This window comes from Microtus pennsylvanicus, chromosome 1, assembly GCF_037038515.1.
Source record: "Microtus pennsylvanicus isolate mMicPen1 chromosome 1, mMicPen1.hap1, whole genome shotgun sequence".
In the NCBI taxonomy this organism is placed as follows: domain Eukaryota; kingdom Metazoa; phylum Chordata; class Mammalia; order Rodentia; family Cricetidae; genus Microtus; species Microtus pennsylvanicus.
The window spans coordinates 79,279,259-79,300,342 of NC_134579.1; the positions used below are offsets into that span (position 1 = coordinate 79,279,259).

General features: G+C 44.5%; 1 protein-coding gene and 1 long non-coding RNA gene across 5 annotated transcripts in view; one reads left to right on the plus strand and one right to left on the minus strand.

The window, feature by feature from the left end:
- Positions 1–21,084, minus strand: part of Spidr (scaffold protein involved in DNA repair) — a 217,147-nt gene that overhangs the window by 69,781 nt on the left and 126,282 nt on the right. The window lies entirely within an intron of this gene.
- On the plus strand, positions 4,304–20,705 carry LOC142839857 (uncharacterized). Its single transcript, XR_012908845.1, has 3 exons — positions 4,304–4,558; positions 15,209–15,304; positions 20,247–20,705. It is a non-coding gene; the product is annotated as an uncharacterized LOC142839857 (long non-coding RNA).

The following is a 21,084-nucleotide window of genomic DNA, read 5'->3' on the forward strand; positions in this document are numbered from 1 at the left end:
GCATGTGTGTGTACAGACTTCTCTTTCACATCTGTGACTCCTGCAAAATATCTGGCAGTACATTCAGTTCTGTGTCTTAAAACTCACAGGGCCAATTCTAAAATAATGTTATAAATGCTCATGGTTATCACCACCTAACTCATCTAAAATGGTAGGTCCTTCAGCTTCTTCCAATTATCCCAAGGAAATGGCTAGATTTTAGATGCTGGGAAATGGCTAGATTTTAGATGCTGGTCTGCTTAGACATAGTTTGTCAAGGAATTTAAATTTGAATTCTGTATAAGTGATACCTGTGTGGCTTAAAACCTTTAACATACTCACTATATAATGATCAGGAGGTAAGATTCCCGAGAACTGTAAAGAAAAGCTTCTTATTTCCACAATATGGATCTTCCTAAAACTCAGGAGCACAGAGAGTCCACAGCCTTTCTTAAAAGAAAGCTTTCAGAGAGTCCCAGATCCAACTCCAGCTCTGTTAGCACATCCAGGACAGGGCAGAACATGTTCACATCATGGCATCCCCACTGCCTCTGGGATCTCTGGGGTCAGTCACAATTGTGGGTGTACTTCAGCCTTTTTACCATTGGCTTCTCCCTCTGAACCCCTCATTCCTTTCTCCCTAACTCCTCTTGGTGTGCCCAGGCTGCTGGCCACCTTCCTGTTCTAACAGTCTTTATCCTTCCAGTGATTCAGGAATTGCACTTTTCTGAATCAGGAAGCAGATTTGATTTACAGATCTTAAGAACTGGGAGCAAGAAAATGAGACCAGCCACACAGGCGTGCTCAGGAAGGTAGGACTGCAGGCTGTGATGCTGTTGAGGAAGAAGCTCATTTCTTCTTTTCTATAGTTAGCACATATTCTGGGTGTGGCAGCCAAGACAGATCATGGGTAACTAAGAGAAGCTACTATCCAGTGGACAATTAATATTTGCAGCAAAATGAAGTTACTGGAACACTTCATAAATTTCTTATACTACAAAGCAGTGTGAAAATTATATCGATCTCACTGAGAAAACTGAAGTTGAAAGCAACAAGTAATGCAGTGTTACACGCTTGTGTCAAGATCTAAGATGACATTAGAATTTAGAGTCTCCTCAGAGTTTACATTAGTTCCTGCGTCCACTAAACACACTTACGCTCCTTACAGTCTCTTTGCAGTGCCCTGTGTTCACTGTCTTCCTCCAGCAGTGAGAAGTACACATGGAGGACACTGTCATGAAAGCAAAGGGACGAAGGCGGGGAAGGGAGAGCCCAGTGCTGGGGAAACAAGGACAGATAACATTACGTATACAAAAGGAATAGAGCCCATTTCTTTGTATGCTGGCCAAAAAATAACTAGGTAAAATAACTAAATAAAGTCTGATATATAAGCATTCGTTCTTGTCTTGGTTCAAACCTTGAGGTGTGTGTGACCTGCTTTGGCAGTGGTCTGCTGCCGAGGATTGATCCCCAGGCACTGCGCATGGTACATGGTGCTGCCCCATCAAGCTATATAACTCAGCCTGAGTAATTTTGTGATTCACAATATCTGAGAGGCAAGATGTTCTGAGAAAGCCTAATAGAAGCATTTCACATAATGTGGCAGGGACTAGATGATCTGAAATTAATATATGAATAATTAGTATGGCGTTTTTACTAACATACTTACTATATGTTAATATATAATATACCACTGTAGTTTCACTTTTTTTCTGCAGGTAGTTAAAAAAGTCCATACTTATACCTCCAATTATTGTTTTTATGTACAATACATATGGTTAGAGCTTATCTACAATGGAGGCTGAAAATTCTCTCTCCTTATTGCCAGTACAAAGGAAAATACAGATATCAAGACATCTCCCTACTTAAGGCAGACCAGAAGTTGGCAAATCACGTTTGTGGAACCAATTCTCCCTACTACCTTTTTGAAGTAAACTTTTACTGGCTCACAGCAGAGAGCATCTACTTATGTATTACTTCTATGGCTGCTCGAGATGTGATGGCAATAAAGAAAGGGACGGCTTGCCAAGTTCAAATACTGTGTTTGCCTATGTTATATATGAAAAAAAAGAGTCAAGACCTACTATGGTCCAGCCAATTCACCTTTCTGCCTCATTAACTTCGAACTATTTCTGTAGGATGGTAATGGTGATAGCTGAGGCTCCACTTCTACCCTAACACACGCTTTGCCAAGTTTTACTGTTCATGAATGGGATAAAAACACGAGGAAAGTCAAAATTTCCCTCAAGGGACTGCAGAGTCTGTATCCCTTCATATTACGGCTGCCATTCTCAAGGAAAGAATGCCAGTCCTTCTATTCCCACAAATTACCCAATAAGCATTTCTCAAAGGCCTAAGCTCTCTTTGTGAATAATGACACTGATTCACAAAAGAGGTGAACCCTACAGACTCTTCGCCTCTTAAGAAGAATATTGACTAAACTGCCCACCCCTCTTGTGCTTACAGTCCCGGCATTGACAATGAACTCGGGAACCTGGGAGTTGGGGATGGAAGTGTGTCCTAGAGAGTTGTGTGAGGCCCTCTACACATGCAGCCTTCACTAAGGTGGGTGTTCAGGGGAACCTTTCCTTTCCAGAGGGGCTTGCCACCTGGATTCCCAGACTGAACCCCTGCAGAAGGAGCTGCTTGGATCCATTCATGGCAGAGCGGCAGAGTGCTTTTTATATATATAAAAGCTCTGCGCTACCAACAAGATGTTTCTTACCCATAAAAAAAGAATATTGTCTAAATTGGCTCATCCTTCAATCTCCAAACAAGTCACACAACAAACTAATAAACCTTATTTAAATGTTTTCCACCCTTCATGGGAGAGCTGGTCCTAATATCTATGGTGAACACAAGGGCAAGTTGGCCTTGCCCCGTGTGTGTGTGTGTGTGTGTGTGTGTGTGTGTATGTGTGTGTGTGTGTGTATGTGTGTGTAGGTGTATATGTGTGTGTGTTTGTGTGTGTGTGTAGGTGTATATGTGTATGTGTGTGTAGGTGTATATGTGTGTGTATGTGTGTGTGTATGTGTATATGTGTGTGTGTGTGTCTGTGTGTAGGGGCGGTTCCCGGTGGAGGTCTGGGCTTACCAACCCAGCTCCACCCAAGCCTACATTCAGCTTTGGGTTGTCCCACCCCAACATCTACCCCATCCCTGACTGCCTGGGTGCATGAAGGGACTGGTCCTGTGCAACAGCAGGGTATCTGGGAGGAGTCTTGGCGAGGGTCCAGTACTGACGGTGTAGCAGAAGCCAGGCCCTGAACCAGGCTGATTCATTACAATGAGATTTACAAGTAAAGCTGCTTGAGACACGCCACAGCTCCCAAAGCCACTACAACGATGGGCAAGATGGAGGAGAGGAGGGAAGTGATCTTTTTTTATTTTGTTTTAGGAGGGAGGCTACAGGGGTAGAGGGCGGACACAGAAGGACTGGGATGAGTGGGATCAGGTGTGTGACGTGAAATCCCCAAAGAATCAATAAAAAAAAATAATAAAAAGGGTTTTCACTTCTCACTTTCACTTTGTTATAGAGAAATAAAAATACACACATTTTTAATGAACTGTATTAATGTATCCAAAAATTATTCATAAAGCTAATTTTTGTCTCAGGCAGTTTACCCAGCAAAGGTCACAGTAATACGCATGATTCTGTTTAACTTAGCTAGAAATAACTGGTAAATTATTTTCTATCCCCCAAATGTGATTCCTAGTTGTGTTTGGAACAAAAATGACTTTCTCCACCTGATTAAAACCCTGAAAGGAGAAAAGTCCTTGGCAGCCAGGATCTAGCTCTGCCTGAACACATCGTCCAAGGGTGACTGGTTTAATAGGAAGTGATCTATATTGTGGAGTCTTTTGTTTGTTTTTGCAGTGTGCAGTGGAATAGCATCCAGGGAGTATTAAGCAGGACATTCTCAATCACAGCACTTGCCTGCAAGTGACTTTATATAAACACCACAGTGGTATCATGAGTAATAAAACCGGTTTCCGTCAGCAGCCCTTTATCATGCGTAAGAGACCTGCACACTAACAGGCAGTCCCGCCCCTGTTAACCAGCTACAGCTGGTTCATTGTTATAAAAAGAACTAATGAAAACACAAATGCTAACTTCTCAACTTCTCCCACGTCAAGGCTGCACTAAGACTCTCAGTGAATGAACTGGCTGGGCCTGGCTCCCTGAAGTTGTTTACTGAACAGTATGTGCAAGGAATTTGCCAAGCACTGGTGGTTGGGGGTGGGAGCTTGACATGCTCTAGTAAAACACAAGTCATTTTTTTCCCCTGAAGATCTTGAGTTTAGTTCAGTAACAAACAGGAGACAGAAAAATTTCAAAGGCAAAAGGAGAGCACCCTCAGAAACCCATTTTCCACCTTCCCTTCCTTCCTCTCTCCTCTCTTCTCCTTTCTTTTGAGAAAGGGTCTCATCTGTCCCAGGCTGGCCTCAAGCTTGCTGCAAAGTGGAGGATGATCCAGAACGGCTGTTCGTTGTGTCCCTATCTCCTCACTAATGGGATTACAGACATGTACGCCAATGGTTTTGTTCATGTGTGAGAGAGACATACAACGTGTGTACAGGTAAGTAGGTACGCTCCACTGCTGTTCTTCAGGACTCCCCTTTGTTGTTTAGACAGTCTCTTGCTGAGGCATGGGGCTCTGCTGAGCAGGCTAGACGGGCTGACTAAGGGACCCTGAGGGTCTTCTGTCTTCATCTCCCCCCAGTATTGGTAATACATGGACAACTGACCCAGGAGTTTTCTGTGGTTGCTGATGATTGAGCTTAGATTGATGCCCATGTTAGCAGAGCAAGCACTTTACCAAATCACCTAGCTCCCAGATTCTTTGATTAAGAGGGGAAAAAAAATCAATTTATGTTTATGGGTGTTTTGCCTGAATGTATGTCTGATTATGTGTGTGCCTGGTGCCCACACACGGAGGCCAGAAGAGGGCATCAGATCTCACAGAACTGGAGCTACAGACCACTGTGAGAAGTCAGGTGGGTCTTAGAAACTGAACCTGGGTCCCCTGGAAGAGCAACCAGCGCCCTTATCCTCCAAGTTATCTCTAAAGCCCAGGCTTCTTTTTTTAACACAGGGCGTAGGTTTTATAGCACAGGTTGGCTTCAAAAATTTGACTCTCCTGCTTCAGACTCCAGTGCTGGGACCGCAGCATGTGCCACAATATGGGGAGAGTCATTTCTTAACCTTATAGTACCATTAAGTCTGAGTTCAGTTAATGCCTTAGTACATACTCTAAATTCTTTGTATGTTTTTTGTTGCTTTGAGATAGACACTAGCTACGTAGCCCAGACTGACCTTGACCTTTTGATGTTCTCAAGAGCTAAGACTGAAAGCATGCCACCATACTTTATTCTAAATACTTAAGGCAAGTAATTTTTTATTGACTTACATTCCAGAAGAAAGCATTCTGAGCAGCAGACAGTCACTATCTTTACATGGTAAAAGAAGCCTTGGCTTTTAGTACTGCATGGGACTGTGGGAACTGTCTACCAGTTTTCATGTTACTTGTGGACTGTTGCGTGCTATGAGGATGCCCTTACCCTGCTATGGGCCACAATGTTTGTTGACAGAAAAAACAGGTATTCATAACATTTTTCTATTTCACTTTGTGTTAGACGTGACCACTGAGCAATATCAAGATTAAAATAAAGAGAGTGTGAATTATTTCATTATCATGGAATTTAAGCTTGCCTTTTGTAATGGTTTACATAAAGTGGCACTGGTCCCCAAGGGGCAGCAGGGTCCCATGAGGTGCTGGGGCAGGTGAGAGACAGAGACGGATAGGCACACCATGCAGAGAGAGGGTTTGGGTATAGTTTCTTCAGTAGGTTAGGGAAGGAAAGGGGGCAGAGAGGTGAGAGCCAGGGCAGAGAGTGAAGGCTGGAAGTGGAAGATCCCCTTGCTTTGGCAGAAGGGGGAAGTGGGCGGGACTTGTCTCTTAAAGGGACAGGACAAGTCAGTAGCAGGTCATAACACCTTTTAATATATTTGAAATATGAGCTTAAAGTTTACAGAGGTGTGCTGGCATTTTTTCACCTTTTCGGATAGGTGGTATTATTCAGTGAGATGTACAAGTTTTTCTCTCAGTACAGAAGGCTAATGTTCAATGCCTGAGGCACTGACTTGCAGTGTAGAAGCAGACTGGAGGTGACTCATCCCTCTGCCCAGGACTCTAACCAGACTTCTGTTCTCTGGCCACCCTCCCACCAGGGATCCCGTTTTGCATCCATCTTATAAGTACAGTGAGGGAGGAAGGGCCCCAGCACTGATAGAGACAAGTGGTCAGTGGTCAGCAGCAGCCTTCCTCTGCCTCGTTCTGGCTCATTTTTTATACCAGTCCTCTCACATAGCCAAGAGGCACAGCAACTACGTGAATTTCCACTGGAAGGTGTAAATTTCTGACTTTAAGCAGAATTGTTTCACATCCTCTCCCCAGGCCTGTCTTCCCAACACCAATTTTCAAGTTACTCATCACTGTTTGTAGACCAGTTTTCACCATTATCCACTGAACTAAAATCACTATCAAATATCAACATTTCCCTGAAGAAGCCTCTTGCTGGTGCTATAACATTCCTTGACAAAAAACAGCTAGGGGGGAAAAGTGTTCATTTAGCTCACAATTCCAAATTGCAATCCATCATACAGAAGTCTAGGTAGCAGGGCCTTAAAACAGCTTGTCACACCACAGTCAAGAGCACAGCAGTGAGTGCACGCCTCACACCACAGTCAAGAGCACAGCAGTGAGTGCACGCCTCACACCACAGTCAAGAGCACAGCAGTGAGTGCACGCCTCACACCACAGTCAAGAGCACAGCAGTGAGTGCACGCGTCACACCGCAGTCAAGAGCACAGCAGTGAGTGCATGCATCACACCACAGTCAAGAGCACAGCAGTGAGTGCAGGCCTCACACCTACAGTCAAGAGCACAGCAGTGCATGCAGGCGTCACACCACAGTCAAGAGCACAGCAGTGAGTGCAGGCCTCACACCACAGTCAAGAGCACAGCAGTGAATGCACGTGTCACACCGCAGTCAAGAGCACAGCAGTGAGTGCAGGCCTCACACCACAGTCAAGAGCACAGCAGTGAGTGCAGGCCTCACACCACAGTCAAGAGCACAGCAGTGAGTGCACGGGTCACACCACAGTCAAGAGCACAGCAGTGCATGCACGCGTCACACCACAGTCAAGAGCACAGCAGTGCATGCACGCGTCACACCACAGTCAAGAGCACAGCAGTGCATGCACGCGTCACACCACAGTCAAGAGCACAGCAGAGTGAGTGCACGCGTCACACTGCAGTCAAGAGCACAGCAGTGAATGCACGCGTCACAGCGCAGTCAAGAGCACAGCAATGAATGCACGCGTCACACCACAGTCAAGAGCACAGCAGTGAGTGCACGCGTCACACCGCAGTCAAGAGCACAGCAGTGAGTGCATGCGTCACACCACAGTCAAGAGCACAGCAGTGAGTGCAGGCGTCACACCACAGTCAAGAGCACAGCAGTGCATGCACGCATCACAGCGCAGTCAAGAGCACAGCAGTGAGTGCACGTGTCACACCCACAGTCAAGCGCACAGCAGTGAATGCACGTGTCACACCCACAGTCAAGAGCACAGCAGTGCATGCACGCGTCATACCACAGTCAAGAACACAGCAGTGAATGCACGTGTCACACCCACAGTCAAGAGCACAGCAGTGAATGCACGTGTCACACCCACAGTCAAGAGCACAGCAGTGCATGCACGCGTCATACCACAGTCAAGAACACAGCAGTGAATGCACGTGTCACACCCACAGTCAAGAGCACAGCAGTGCATGCACGCGTCATACCACAGTCAAGAACACAGCAGTGAATGCACGTGTCACACCCACAGTCAAGAGCACAGCAGTGCATGCACGCGTCATACCACAGTCAAGAACACAGCAGTGAATGCACGCGTCACACCGCAGTCAAGAGCACAGCAGTGCATGCACGCGTCACACCGCAGTCAAGAACACAGCAGTGAATGCACGCGTCACACCGCAGTCAAGAGCACAGCAGTGCATGCACGAGTCACACCGCAGTCAAGAGCACAGCAGTGAATGCACGTGTCACACCCACAGTCAAGCGCACAGCAGTGAATGCACGTGTCACACCCACAGTCAAGAGCGCAGCAGAGTGAATGCACGCGTCATACCACAGTCAAGAGCACAGCAGTGAGTGGACGCATCACACTGCAGTCAAGAGCACAGCAGTGCATGCACGCGTCACACCGCAGTCAAGAGCACAGCAGTGCATGCACGCGTCACACCCACAGTCAAGAGCACAGCAGTGAGTGCACGCGTCACACCGCAGTCAAGAGCACAGCAGTGCATGCACGCGTCACACCGCAGTCAAGAGCACAGCAGTGCATGCACGCGTCATACCACAGTCAAGAACACAGCAGTGAATGCACGCGTCACACCCACAGTCAAGAGCACAGCAGTGCATGCACGCGTCATACCACAGTCAAGAACACAGCAGTGAATGCACGCGTCACACCGCAGTCAAGAGCACAGCAGTGCATGCACGCGGCACACCGCAGTCAAGAACACAGCAGTGAATGCACGCGTCACACCGCAGTCAAGAGCACAGCAGTGCATGCACGAGTCACACCGCAGTCAAGAGCACAGCAGTGAATGCACGCATCACACCTACAGTCAAGAGCACAGCAATGAATGCACGTGTCACACCCACAGTCAAGAGCACAGCAGAGTGAGTGCACGCATCACACCGCAGTCAAGAGCACAGCAGTGAATGCACGCGTCACACCACAGTCAAGAGCACAGCAGTGAATGCACGCGTCATACCACAGTCAAGAACACAGCAGTGAATGCACGTGTCACACCCACAGTCAAGAGCACAGCAGTGCATGCACGCGTCATACCACAGTCAAGAACACAGCAGTGAATGCACGTGTCACACCCACAGTCAAGAGCACAGCAGTGAATGCACGTGTCACACCCACAGTCAAGAGCACAGCAGTGAGTGCAGGCGTCACACCGCAGTCAAGAGCACAGCAGTGCATGCACGCGTCACACCACAGTCAAGAGCACAGCAGTGAGTGCAGGCGTCACACCGCAGTCAAGAGCACAGCAGTGCATGCACGCGTCACACCGCAGTCAAGAGCACAGCAGAGTGAATGCAAGCGTCACACCCACAGTCAAGAGCACAGCAGTGAGTGCACGTGTCACACCACAGTCAAGAGCACAGCAGTGCATGCACGTGTCACACTGCAGTCAAGAGCACAGCAGTGCATGCACGCGTCACACCACAGTCAAGAACACAGCAGTGAATGCACGTGTCACACCCACAGTCAAGAGCACAGCAGTGAGTGCAGGCGTCACACCGCAGTTAAGAGCACAGCAGTGAGTGCAGGCGTCACACCGCAGTCAAGAGCACAGCAGTGAGTGCAGGCGTCACACCGCAGTCAAGAGCACAGCAGTGAATGCACGTGTCACACCCACAGTCAAGAGCACAGCAGTGCATGCACGCGTCATACCACAGTCAAGAACACAGCAGTGAATGCACGTGTCACACCCACAGTCAAGAGCACAGCAGTGAGTGCAGGCGTCACACCGCAGTCAAGAGCACAGCAGTGAATGCACGTGTCACACCCACAGTCAAGAGCACAGCAGTGCATGCACGCGTCATACCACAGTCAAGAACACAGCAGTGAATGCACGTGTCACACCCACAGTCAAGAGCACAGCAGTGAATGCAGGCCTCACACCACAGTCAAGAGCGCAGCAGAGTGAGTGCACGCGTCACACCGCAGTCAAGAGCACAGCAGTGCATGCACGCATCACACCACAGTCAAGAGCACAGCAGTGCATGCACGCGTCACACCACAGTCAAGAGCACAGCAGTGAATGCACGCATCACACCACAGTCAAGAGCACAGCAGTGCATGCACGCGTCACACCACAGTCAAGAGCACAGCAGTGAGGGCACGCATCACACCTACAGTCAAGAGCACAGCAGAGTGAATGCAAGCGTCACACCATGGTCAAGAGCACAGCAGAGTGAATGCACGCGTCATACCAGTCAAGAGCGCAGCAGTGAATGTACGTGTCACACCCACAGTCAAGAGCACAGGAGTGCATGCACGCGTCACACCGCAGTCAAGAGCACAGCAGTGAATGCACGCGTCACACCCACAGCCAAGAGCACAGCAGTGCATGCACGCATCACACCGCAGTCAAGAGTACAGCAGAGTGAATGCACGCGTCACACCGCAGTCAAGAGCACAGCAGTGAATGCACGCGTCACACCCACAGCCAAGAGCACAGCAGTGCATGCACGCGTCACAGCGCAGTCAAGAGCACAGCAGTGAATGCACGCGTCACACCCACAGCCAAGAGCACAGCAGTGCATGCACGCATCACACCGCAGTCAAGAGCACAGCAGTGAGTGCACGGGTCACACCCACAGCCAAGAGCACAGCAGAGTGAGTGCAGGCGTCACAGCGCAGTCAATAGCACAGCAGAGTGAGTGCAGGCGTCACACCGCAGTCAAGAGCACAGCAGTGAGTGCACACAAGCCTCCTCTTCAGCTCCCACAGTCCAGGACTGCTGACAGGTACAGACAAGTCCTCCACTAGACTTTTCTAAGGTGGCTCTACAGGGTGTCAAGATGACAACTAAAAGTGACTATCACACTTCACTCATCATGGTGCCCAAATAGCAGGATGTGTACCTCCTCCTCATACTCAGATTCTCATGTTTCCCATCCTACCCACAACACTGCTTCAGCATATCCACTGTAGTCAGTACTTTGTAATTTCTAACCCTCTGCAATACAATCACAATCTTCTTTCTAGTTTTATTTTATAAGGACACTTGAAATTTCAGAACTAAAACATGACCACACTGGATATTCATTGTAGATCTGAAAACACTACATTTGTCAAATAAAAGAGGTCCTACCATTTACCCAGACTGTATACCAAACAGAATGGAGAAACCTGAATCAAAGGTACAGCCTTTTCCTTACTAAGATGCTCAGTGCCAGCATGGGAAGACAGAACCAATCAAGTGAGAAAACACGCCTTAAAACAGACCCTAAAAAGCAATGAAGCTCCAAATCCGTAATTTATGGAAAGTGTCCACAGTAGTTGGGAAGTACACTTGTCCTTGACCAGGGAGCAGGAGGGGAATTCAAAACAATTATCAATAGGTCCAAGTCTCCCCGAGGGTGATGAAATTGTTCGGGGAGTAGACAGTGGCAGTCACACAACTTTATGAACACAGTAAAAACCGTCCAATTCTGTCTTTTAAAATAACCCAAGCTGGGTGTGGCGGCACCTGCCTATGCAGTCTCTGCTCAGGATCAGGAGGATCAGGAGTTCAAAATTAGCCTTGACTGCATGGGAAGAGCAACGTGACACCCTGTTTAAATCAGCAAGCAAGAATATAAACAAACAAACACAATGGCTAAGTAGAAATCTATCTTGTCCTTAAATCCCTGCTGCACGCTCTGCTGGAACTTCCCACCTTGCATTCCGTTAAAATAGATACATGTGTGTATAACACCTCTCTGTCTTTCTAAAAAGATACAGGCTGCTTTTCAGTAAACAGCGGCCATCAATTCTCTGCTCAATCACCAGCATGGGTTCGTTTGTTCTTTTCTTCCTCCCTCCCTTCTTCTCAGTGCTCTCCTTCCTGCATATTCTCATTGTCCACCATTCAGACCTTATCCTCTGGGAAACCTAATGCAAGGTGAGGATTTCAGACTCAACACCGACATCTCATATTGTACTCCTACCGACACCAAATGCCCTTTGTGTTGGACCTGGGCCCACAAATCTACAGTTATAGGTTGGTCTAACAGTGACTAGCCAGTCTCCCCCATAGGCTCCTTGTGCACGCCTCACACCCCCAAGAGCAGCACAGTGAATGCGCGCGTGCCTCCTTTTCGGTTCACACAGTCCGGGACTCTGAGCTTCTTACCCTCTTAAATCAGTGAAAGCAAATCAAGTGTATTTACATTACATAAAAGAACAGATTCCAAGAAGTATGAATATTGGGAAAAGCTGTACGGAGTGGAGAGGCAATAGAGCTAAGGAAATAACAGAGAGACCCCCCACATGCAAAAAAAAAAGAAATACATAGCCAATAACTTAGAAAGTGTTCAGTATCATTAGTCACTAAAAAACTGCAAATTAAAATTTCTTTTACGATTCCGTCTATCTGTAGTCAGAATTGCTATCATCAAGCAAACAAATGAGGATTTAACCCTTACAACTCTGTAAACTACCTTTCTGGGTTAAGTCGCTTCTTTCCTTTTGTCCCTTCTCCCAACTTGCTGCCATCTACAAATATGCAGGCCAAATTTTAGACCTGTGGCCATGAACTCTCTTCATTTTGTGAATCCTCTTTGTTGGATCAAGCTCTAGACCTGTGCTTTGGGAGCTATGTTTCCATTAAAGCAGCTTTCCTTGGCCTAACTCAGGTTAACCATCTCCTGTTTTAGCCTGATCTAACGGAGGCAGGTTATCATATCAGACACAGAAACAAAAACAACATTAGTGGACTAGACAGCCTTTCCCCATCCAAACCATGAGGTTTCTAATGAGAGCTACCTAGATGGACCTCAGGGCACAAGCTTTAAAAGAACAAGCATAAACTTTACCAAAGAATTCCTTGAATTTAAGGAAGACACAAACACTTCACCAGACTCCAAGAGCAAAGCAATAAATGTTTGAGTGATGTCCAAGAAATTACAAATATCCAACTGAATGAAATAATGAAGAAAACTAAGGATTTGAAAAACTGAATTTAATAAAGAAATATAAACACCAAAGGGAACAAAAAGCTGAAATAAAGATGAAATTGAAAAACTCAATATCCCAAAGAGAATACTCAGGGTAAAGCCTTACAAATATAATGACTCAAACAGAAGATAGACTATCATGACTCAAAGATATAGTAGAGGACCTAGACAAAATAAGCAAAGAAAATAAAAGAATTTGTGATACCATCAAAAGACCAAATATTGGAATTATAAGCATTAAAGAGAAATCTCAGGTCAATGGCATGAACCAGATCTTCAACAAGATTATAGATGAAAACTTCCCCCAACTAAGAAAACACTCATACACTTGTAAGCAGCACACAAATACCCGACATGACCAGGAAAGAAACACCCTACAAAATATCACAGTATCCAAAAGAAAAAAAATACTGAAAGCTGCAAGAGAAAAAAACACAAGTTATATACAAAAGAAAATTCATTAGAATAATATCTGATTTCTCAAGTAAAATGTTGAAAGTCTGAGGCGTCCATAACAACGTACTTCAAGTTCCAGAGGACCATGACTGCCAAACTGGATTACTGTACCCAGCAAAACTATCTGTCATAGATGTGTGTGTATGTGTGTGAAAGAGAGAGCATAATCCCAACAACCTAAAAAAAGTCATAACCAACAGAAAAATGCTAAGAATACAGAAAACAATACCCCAAATTCAAGAGAGGTATAAGCACAGCCAAAAGACTGTAGAAAGAAAATAAATGAAGCCATAATTTAATGAAAAACAAACAACAACTAAACCAGCATAAAGTATTAAGATGACTGCAATACACATATACTTTCAACACTCTAAATATTAATGGCCTCAACTCTTCAATTAAAAGACACAGACTACTCTTCAACTGGACCTTGGGAGCTCAGTCCAGTGCTCCAATGTCAGTCTCTGTCTCTATCTCCATCCATTGCCAGATGAAGGTTCTATGGTGATATTCAAGATATTCATCAGTATGGCTATGGGACAAGGCCAGTTCAGGCACCCTCTCCTCTACTGCCCAAGGACCTAGCTGGGGACATCCCTGTGGACACCTGGGAACCCCTCTAGAGCCAAGTCTCTTGCCAACCCTAAAATGACTCCCTTAATTAAGATATCTTCTTCCCTGCTCCCATATCTGCCCTTCCTCCATCTCAACCATCCCACTCCCCCAAGTTCTCCCCAATCCTCCCCTTCCCCTCACCCCCATGAAGAGCAGAAGAAGGGAGAAGATGAGCAAGGAAGTCAGGACCGCAAGGGGTTGATCCACCCACTGAGACAGTGTGACTGATCTAATGGGAGCTCACCGAGGCCAGCTGGACTGGGACTGAATGAGCAGACTCTGAATGTGGCTGACAATGGGGGCTGACTGAGAAGCCAATGATAATGGCACTGGGATTTGATTCTACTGCATGTACTGGCTTTCTGGGATCCTAGTCTGTTTGGATGCAAACCTTCCTATGCCTGGATGGAGCGGGGAGGGCCTTGGACTTCCCACAGGGCAGGGAACCCTGCCCTCTCTTAGGACTGGAAGGGTAGGGAAGAGGGTGAGTGGGGGAGCGGGAGGGAAATGGGAGGAAAGGAGGAGGTGGAAATTTTGAATGGTATTATTTATAAAGCAATAAAAAATAAAAAAATGTATTATATACTGCAAAGTACTGGAGGGAGATCATTTAGAATTATTAAAGTATTTCACACTAAAAAAAGACACAGATTAGCTGAATAAATTAAGAAACAAAACCCATCTATAAGCAAATCTAAGCTTTAAAGATAGACATCTATAAATAGGATAAAATATCTCTATAAGACACAGCTAACAAAAAACTTAGTGCCAGAAAGGAATTATCACAGACTATTTGCCATTGTCCTTGGCTATGGCCTAGAGCTCAAAGGTAAGAAGAGACCCTGCTGCTGAATAATCACTTACTTGAGTTATAGGAGAAATGAAGCTAGTACTGGTCTGGAAGCTTCATTCCTACTGGCTAGCTGTCATAGTTTTGGAAGGTGCTATGCGCACTTCTGGAATAGAACAGTAATCAATCTTGTCCAGCTATGAATCCTGCAAACTACAACAATAGCCTGGCAAAATATGCCCACTAATGCAAAAGTGGTACAAATGTCAAGGGCGTAAAGAAATACTTTCTGATTAGATTGAGGCCTGGCTCACCAAATTGAATCCCACATTCAAGTGGCAGACACCTAAAGCGTTGCTAAGAACCTTTGGCAAGAGGTTCATAGGCCCAAGGGGACAATCTACAATTACTGCATCCACCTTCATTAGAGAAGCTTCTTTTATAGAAGATGGGGATTAACACAGGTACCCACAGCTGGCTAAAGAGTAGAAAATAAGAGCCTTCAGAGTGTGAGTCTTCAGGAGAAAATCTTTAACATAGCCCTTCCCTACAGGGCTTGAGGATAACTGGCGAAGAGCGTGCAGCCTGTAAGAGCCAAAGGCAGGGAATGATTTCTGGAACACAGTCCACGAATGGAGTCATGTGACAGGTATTCTGAGTGTTTGTGAGAAAATTCCAAGAAAACAAGACAAAAGTCTTATGACCTCAGATTTTCAAAATCACAGAATTGTTCTTGGAATGTTTTGTTCTCTTCCCAGGTGTAGCAGATATGAGCTAACTACTTCAGATTATTTATTACAACTGACTCTTGGTATTTGTTTATACGCCCACGGAAAACCACTTGTGTGGCTTGTCCTTGTGACTGCACACTTTACTCAGGGTATAAACTGTCTGATGCTCTGAATAAAGTCTGACGTGCATGAGACTTTAGTCCACTTCATTTATTCCATCCCCCGGTTCTATAACCTCTAGACAGGTAAACAAATGACCACCATGAAACAGTGTTTTCCAGACAACAGGGGAATCACATATATGAACTCATAGCAGTTGGGACAGCGTGCACAAGACATACGCAAGCTCAGGCCAGACAGACTCCCAATACAGAGAGGAAAGAGGCTCAGTAAATTCCACCAACAGCTGAGGAGCTAGAGTGTTGCCCCTGGCAGGTGGAGTATACAGAGTATACAGGCAACACTAATTGGACCAGATAGGTCTGTTTTTTAAAATTGAGAACAAAAAGTTAAAACAGTGTAATAGTTTTTTTGTTGTTGTTTTGTTTTTGTTATTGTAAAGCCAGGGTCATCTGGGAATAAAGAACCTTAGTTAAGATAATGTCTCCATCAAATTGGCCTACAGGAAGGCTTGTAGAGCATTTTCTTGATGAAGGAGTGATGTAGGAGATCCTAGCCAACTGTGCAGGTGGCAGCATCCTGGGCAGGTAGGTTTGAGTGGTAGAAGAACGTAGGCTGAGTAAGCCATGAGGAGCAGGTCAGTAAGCAGCAGTCCTCAAAGGTCTCTGCTTCAGTGCCAGCCCTGCTTGACTTCCCTTCCTGATAGACTCTAAGTAATTAAGCTGAAATAAACCCTTTCGTCCTCAGTTTGCTTTTGCTCATGGTGTTTATCATAGCAACGGAAAACAAAGTAGGCCAAGCAGGTATGGATTTGGAGGTTAAAGGAGGGGAACAAAATACAGTGTATTCAATTCTCAAACAATTTTAAAAGAGACAATATAATTTAAAATAAGTAAAAAACTCAGTAGAGTGACAGTCATCAAAGAAAGATACAAATTGGCAACAAATGCATATAAAGAAGAACAACATCATTTACAAAATCTGATCAAAGCTATAATGAAATACCATTTTATACCTATTAAGACAGTTTTTATTTTAAAAAAGAAAAGAAAAAAGGTAAGAGAGGAAGGAAAGATAGAGGGAGTAGAATGTTTTAGTGAGTATATGGAGATATGCAATTCCCCCACCCCTTTCCTTTGGATGTCTGTGTGAGGCTGTTAGAAGCGCTGGAGTTACAGACAGAAGTGAGCTGAAAAAGCAGTTAGTGCTCTGAACTGTTGAGCATTCTTTCCAGTCCTCCCTCCCAACTTTCCTTTGGAGATAAATTCTCCCTGTATAGTTCAGGCTGCCTTCAAATTCCCAGGCCTTCATGTAACTAGTGCTTGGATTACAGGTGTGCACCCCACAGCAGGTGAAAAATAAAAATGGTTGTACACCATTGTTGGTAGAAATATAAAATTATTTAGCTAAATTATAAAAAATTATAATAATTAAATTAATAAATAATTGATAATATTATTAAAATAATACCGTACAACTCACCAAATCTACTCGGAAATCTGCCTATGAGAAATAAAATGGCCTACAGAAAAGTTTTTAGTAGGGGCTGTATAGATGGTTTCTAGTTTTGACTACTGTGAATAATGCTGCCACACAAACATCTGTGTGGAAGAGTTTTCTTTCATTTTAATGTTTGGGTGTTTTCACCGTGTGGTGTCTGTGAACCCCATGCTTCAGGACCAGAAGAGGGAGACACAGCTTAAGGAACTAGAGTTACAGTTCGTGGAAGCCAACACGCGGGTACCGGCAATGGAACACCGGTCCTCCGCAAGAGCAACAAATGCTCTTAACCACTGACTGAACCATCTATTTTTCACTGGCGTGTGTGTATGTGTGTGTATATAGAAAGCCATACTGTGAAAGCCTACTGTGTTGGTAATTGCCTATAATCCCAGAACTTGAAAGGTTGAGGTAGAAAAATTGTTGTGTTTTTTTTATTTTTTTAATTTATTTATTTATTAAAGATTTCTGTCTCTTCCCCGCCACTGCCTCCCATTTCCCTCCCCCTCCCCCAATCAAGTCCCTGTCCCTCTTCAGCCCAAAGAGCAATCAGGATTCCCTCAAGGTCATCCTTGGTTATACAGTGAGTTCAACAACAGCCTGGGCTACAGGGGATCCTGTTATACACACACACACACACACACACACACACAACTAATACTACTTGGTGTGGGAAGTCTTTTTGTATATGTGTTGCTTTTATTGGTTAATGAATAAAGCTGTTTTGGCCAGTGGCTTAGCAGAATACAATAAGGTGGGAATTCCAAGCAGAGATAGAGGAGAAAGCAGGCAGAGTCAGTGAGATGTCATGTAGCCACCTGGGAACTTTACTGGTAAACCATAAGCCTTGTGGTAAAATATAAAAAAAATGGAAATGGGTTAGTTTAAGATATAAGAGCTAGCTAACAATACACTTAAGATATTGGTCAAACAGTGTTTTAAATGATATAGTTTTTGTGTAACTATTTCAGGTCTGGGCAGTTAGGAATGAACAAGCAGCCTCTGACTATTACTACAACTACTAAAAGAAATCATACTACAACTACTACTACTAAAGGAAATCATATGGTTAAATATGTCTCTAATGCAAGTAGATTTATTAATATATAATTATATGCATGTAGAAACACATACTTACATGCAATATATACAGAGAATTAGTAAACTAATAATTAGTAAATTATAATTCCCTTTCTATATTTGTAACATTCATAGACCACATAGTCTTATGATCACAACAAACAAATCTAGAAAATACTAATGATCAGAACTTCAAGTACTCAAGGCACCAGTAGCACTATCCTCAAATCCAAGACTAAGTACTCAAAAATCCATTTTCCTCCACAGTTTAACCAAGTATCACAGGATGAGGTCAGTCTCTTGCTGCCCTAGGACAGCATTAATCTAGATACAGTTTGTTCCACCCTGCCATTGGGGACTTTATTCCAATCCATTTTTCATTCTGTGCTGTGTGCAGAACCTCCGGTGTGTAGTAAGAACCTCATGAATGCAAAGGAACAAATGCTAGTTAGTCTCATTGTCTACAATCACACATGGACTGCACAGATAGCATATTCACCACAAGGCAGTAACTGAACGTCATTTTTCCAGTTTTGAGGTTTACACTTGGTCTTCCAACAACCCTCCACAAATACATTCTCATTTCTCATGCCATGACAAGATTCTAAAGTACAGGTAACACAAAATATGAGCATCAGCATCAGTTAGACTTTCAGAGCTTTGCCTTTTTGGCTCTTCATTCAACAACAGGCACCAGTGAAGGCCACAGAGGATGGCTTTCGAGACGCACTGTGATTACCCCAGTGTCACGGTGACTCAGAGCTCGGCCTCTTTGTGCTAGGAGTGTGCTCAGTATCTGGCAGGAGAAGCTTCAGCAGGATGGTCCTAGTCACCACCTTATTTGTACGCCTTTCTTTAAAGCAAAACTAAAATTTGTATCTAATCTCGAACTGTCTTTGATAGTTTTATTTAAAATTCCCAGAGTGAAGAGCAAAGAATCTATAAATCAAATGAATTGTTTTCCACTCTAGACCTCAACAGGATTTTTAAACATTTAGGATATTTTCAGATAGAATGCATTCCCTTGAGCATCAATTAGAGGCAACATGAAGCTCTCTCTATGTATTCCCACTGCAGTGAGACGGCACAACCACAAGGAACTGTTCAGTTCTCACTGATAATAAACATCATGAATACTTTCAATTTATAATCTGTTGCTTGGAGGGCCACTCAAAAGCACCAGGAAAATTACATTTAAAAATCGTGTCCGATGTTCTACCATAAACTCCTCAGTTAATGAGTTCTCTATAGTCATTTGAAAAAAAACTAAACAAAAAATCCCATATAAAGCAGGAAGGGCCTAAATCTGAAGACATGCCTCCCATGCCCCTCTGAGCACAGTACTTTGGATCATGGGTGAGGCCTTTGCTGTTAAAGCCCTCACACAGCAGCCCTCACCCACAGGAGACCTCTTAAAACAGTTACTGGGCTGCTGAGACAGCTTAGCGGGCAAAGTCAGAGTTCAATCCCAGGCCCATCGTGATGCTAAGAGAGCACTGACTCCCACAACAGACTCTGACTTCCGTACACATGCAGTGGAATGCACACACCCACACAGAGAAACACATTCACACACGTAAATGAGTACTGGGGTAAACATTTAAATTCTAGCTTCTTTGTTACACTAGCCACATTTCTAGTCCACAATAATCACTGCCTTGGACAGTGAAGGCACACAGTACTCACATCGCCACAGGACATCCCATTAGCATCATGCACTCTGTTTCAAACAGCAGTCTCTCAGAGCCACAGAATGTCGAATTGCCATTCTATACTCCGTTTTTAAAGAATTGATACTCAATCTTAGGTACAGTAGCCACATGCCATTGTCTTTCCAGCACTCTGTAAATATATCTTAACTCTGTACTGTTTTCTTCAACATGAGCCACCGAAAGTAAATGTAACAATTTCAGGTAGGGCAGGGCCTGACAGTAGCCCAACAGAAACACTATGTTTTTTAATCTAGTCATCAGTCCATGGACATTTTTAGTAAGACTTCTCACATAAATGAGACAAAATCCTTTGTTGTATATACTATATTGGGATGGCTATTCTTGTTGCCAACTTGACTTTATCTGGAATTAACTAAACCCCAAGCAGCTGGGCATACCTTCGAGGGATGTTTTTTTCTAGAACTGGTCTAAATTTTTTTTTCTATAGATGTGAGAGTGGGTGAACCAGATCTGAGGACCTGAGATCACGAGAATGGTCCCAATCCTTGCTGCAGGCTGCACTGGGTGAGCTAGGCACTGCTGAAGAGCTTGTCTGGGTAGTGAGCATGAGAGAACGCTGGTAGACCGACGAACCCAGCTACCACCCAGGACCAGAACCAGGACTGTGAGTCGGCCCATCCCAACATCCACCAAATCTATAAACTGTTGGAACATGAGAAGGGAACGAACCTACAGATACAAAACAGCACGATCTCCATGACATAGGTCCCTGGTGAGAGCCCTTTATTGGTGGCACAGCAGAAACCAGAGACCCCAAAGGCAACAAACACTTGCAAGTAAAGATGAATGGACAAAAGAGTAAACCGTGTGACTCAATAGGCCACACTACAGCCTTGCCTACTTTTGTTTGTTGATTTAGTTTTTCTTTTAAATTTTGTTTTGATTTGGGGGGGAGGTTGCAAAGGCAAAGGAGATAAGTGGGATCGGAATGCATGATGTGAAATGAACAAAGAATAAATAAAGTTTAAAAAATTACCATGAATTACAACCACATGCACACTGTCATATATGGTCATTAAATTTGCAGTGGCTTATCTTCATTGTCAACATGAGTGGATTTGGAGTACATAAAGCACGTGATTCTGAGTATGACTACAGGGGTGTTTTCAGAGAGATATAACTAAAGATACTTCCTAGAAATGAAAAAAGATCATTTGACATCAAAGACCCATTTTTAATCTGGGCCACCTTGGCATCCTATATAAAGGGCATGGAAGAAGGGAGTTTTGTTCTTTCCCTGCTTGTCCTCACTCTCTCTGGCAAGT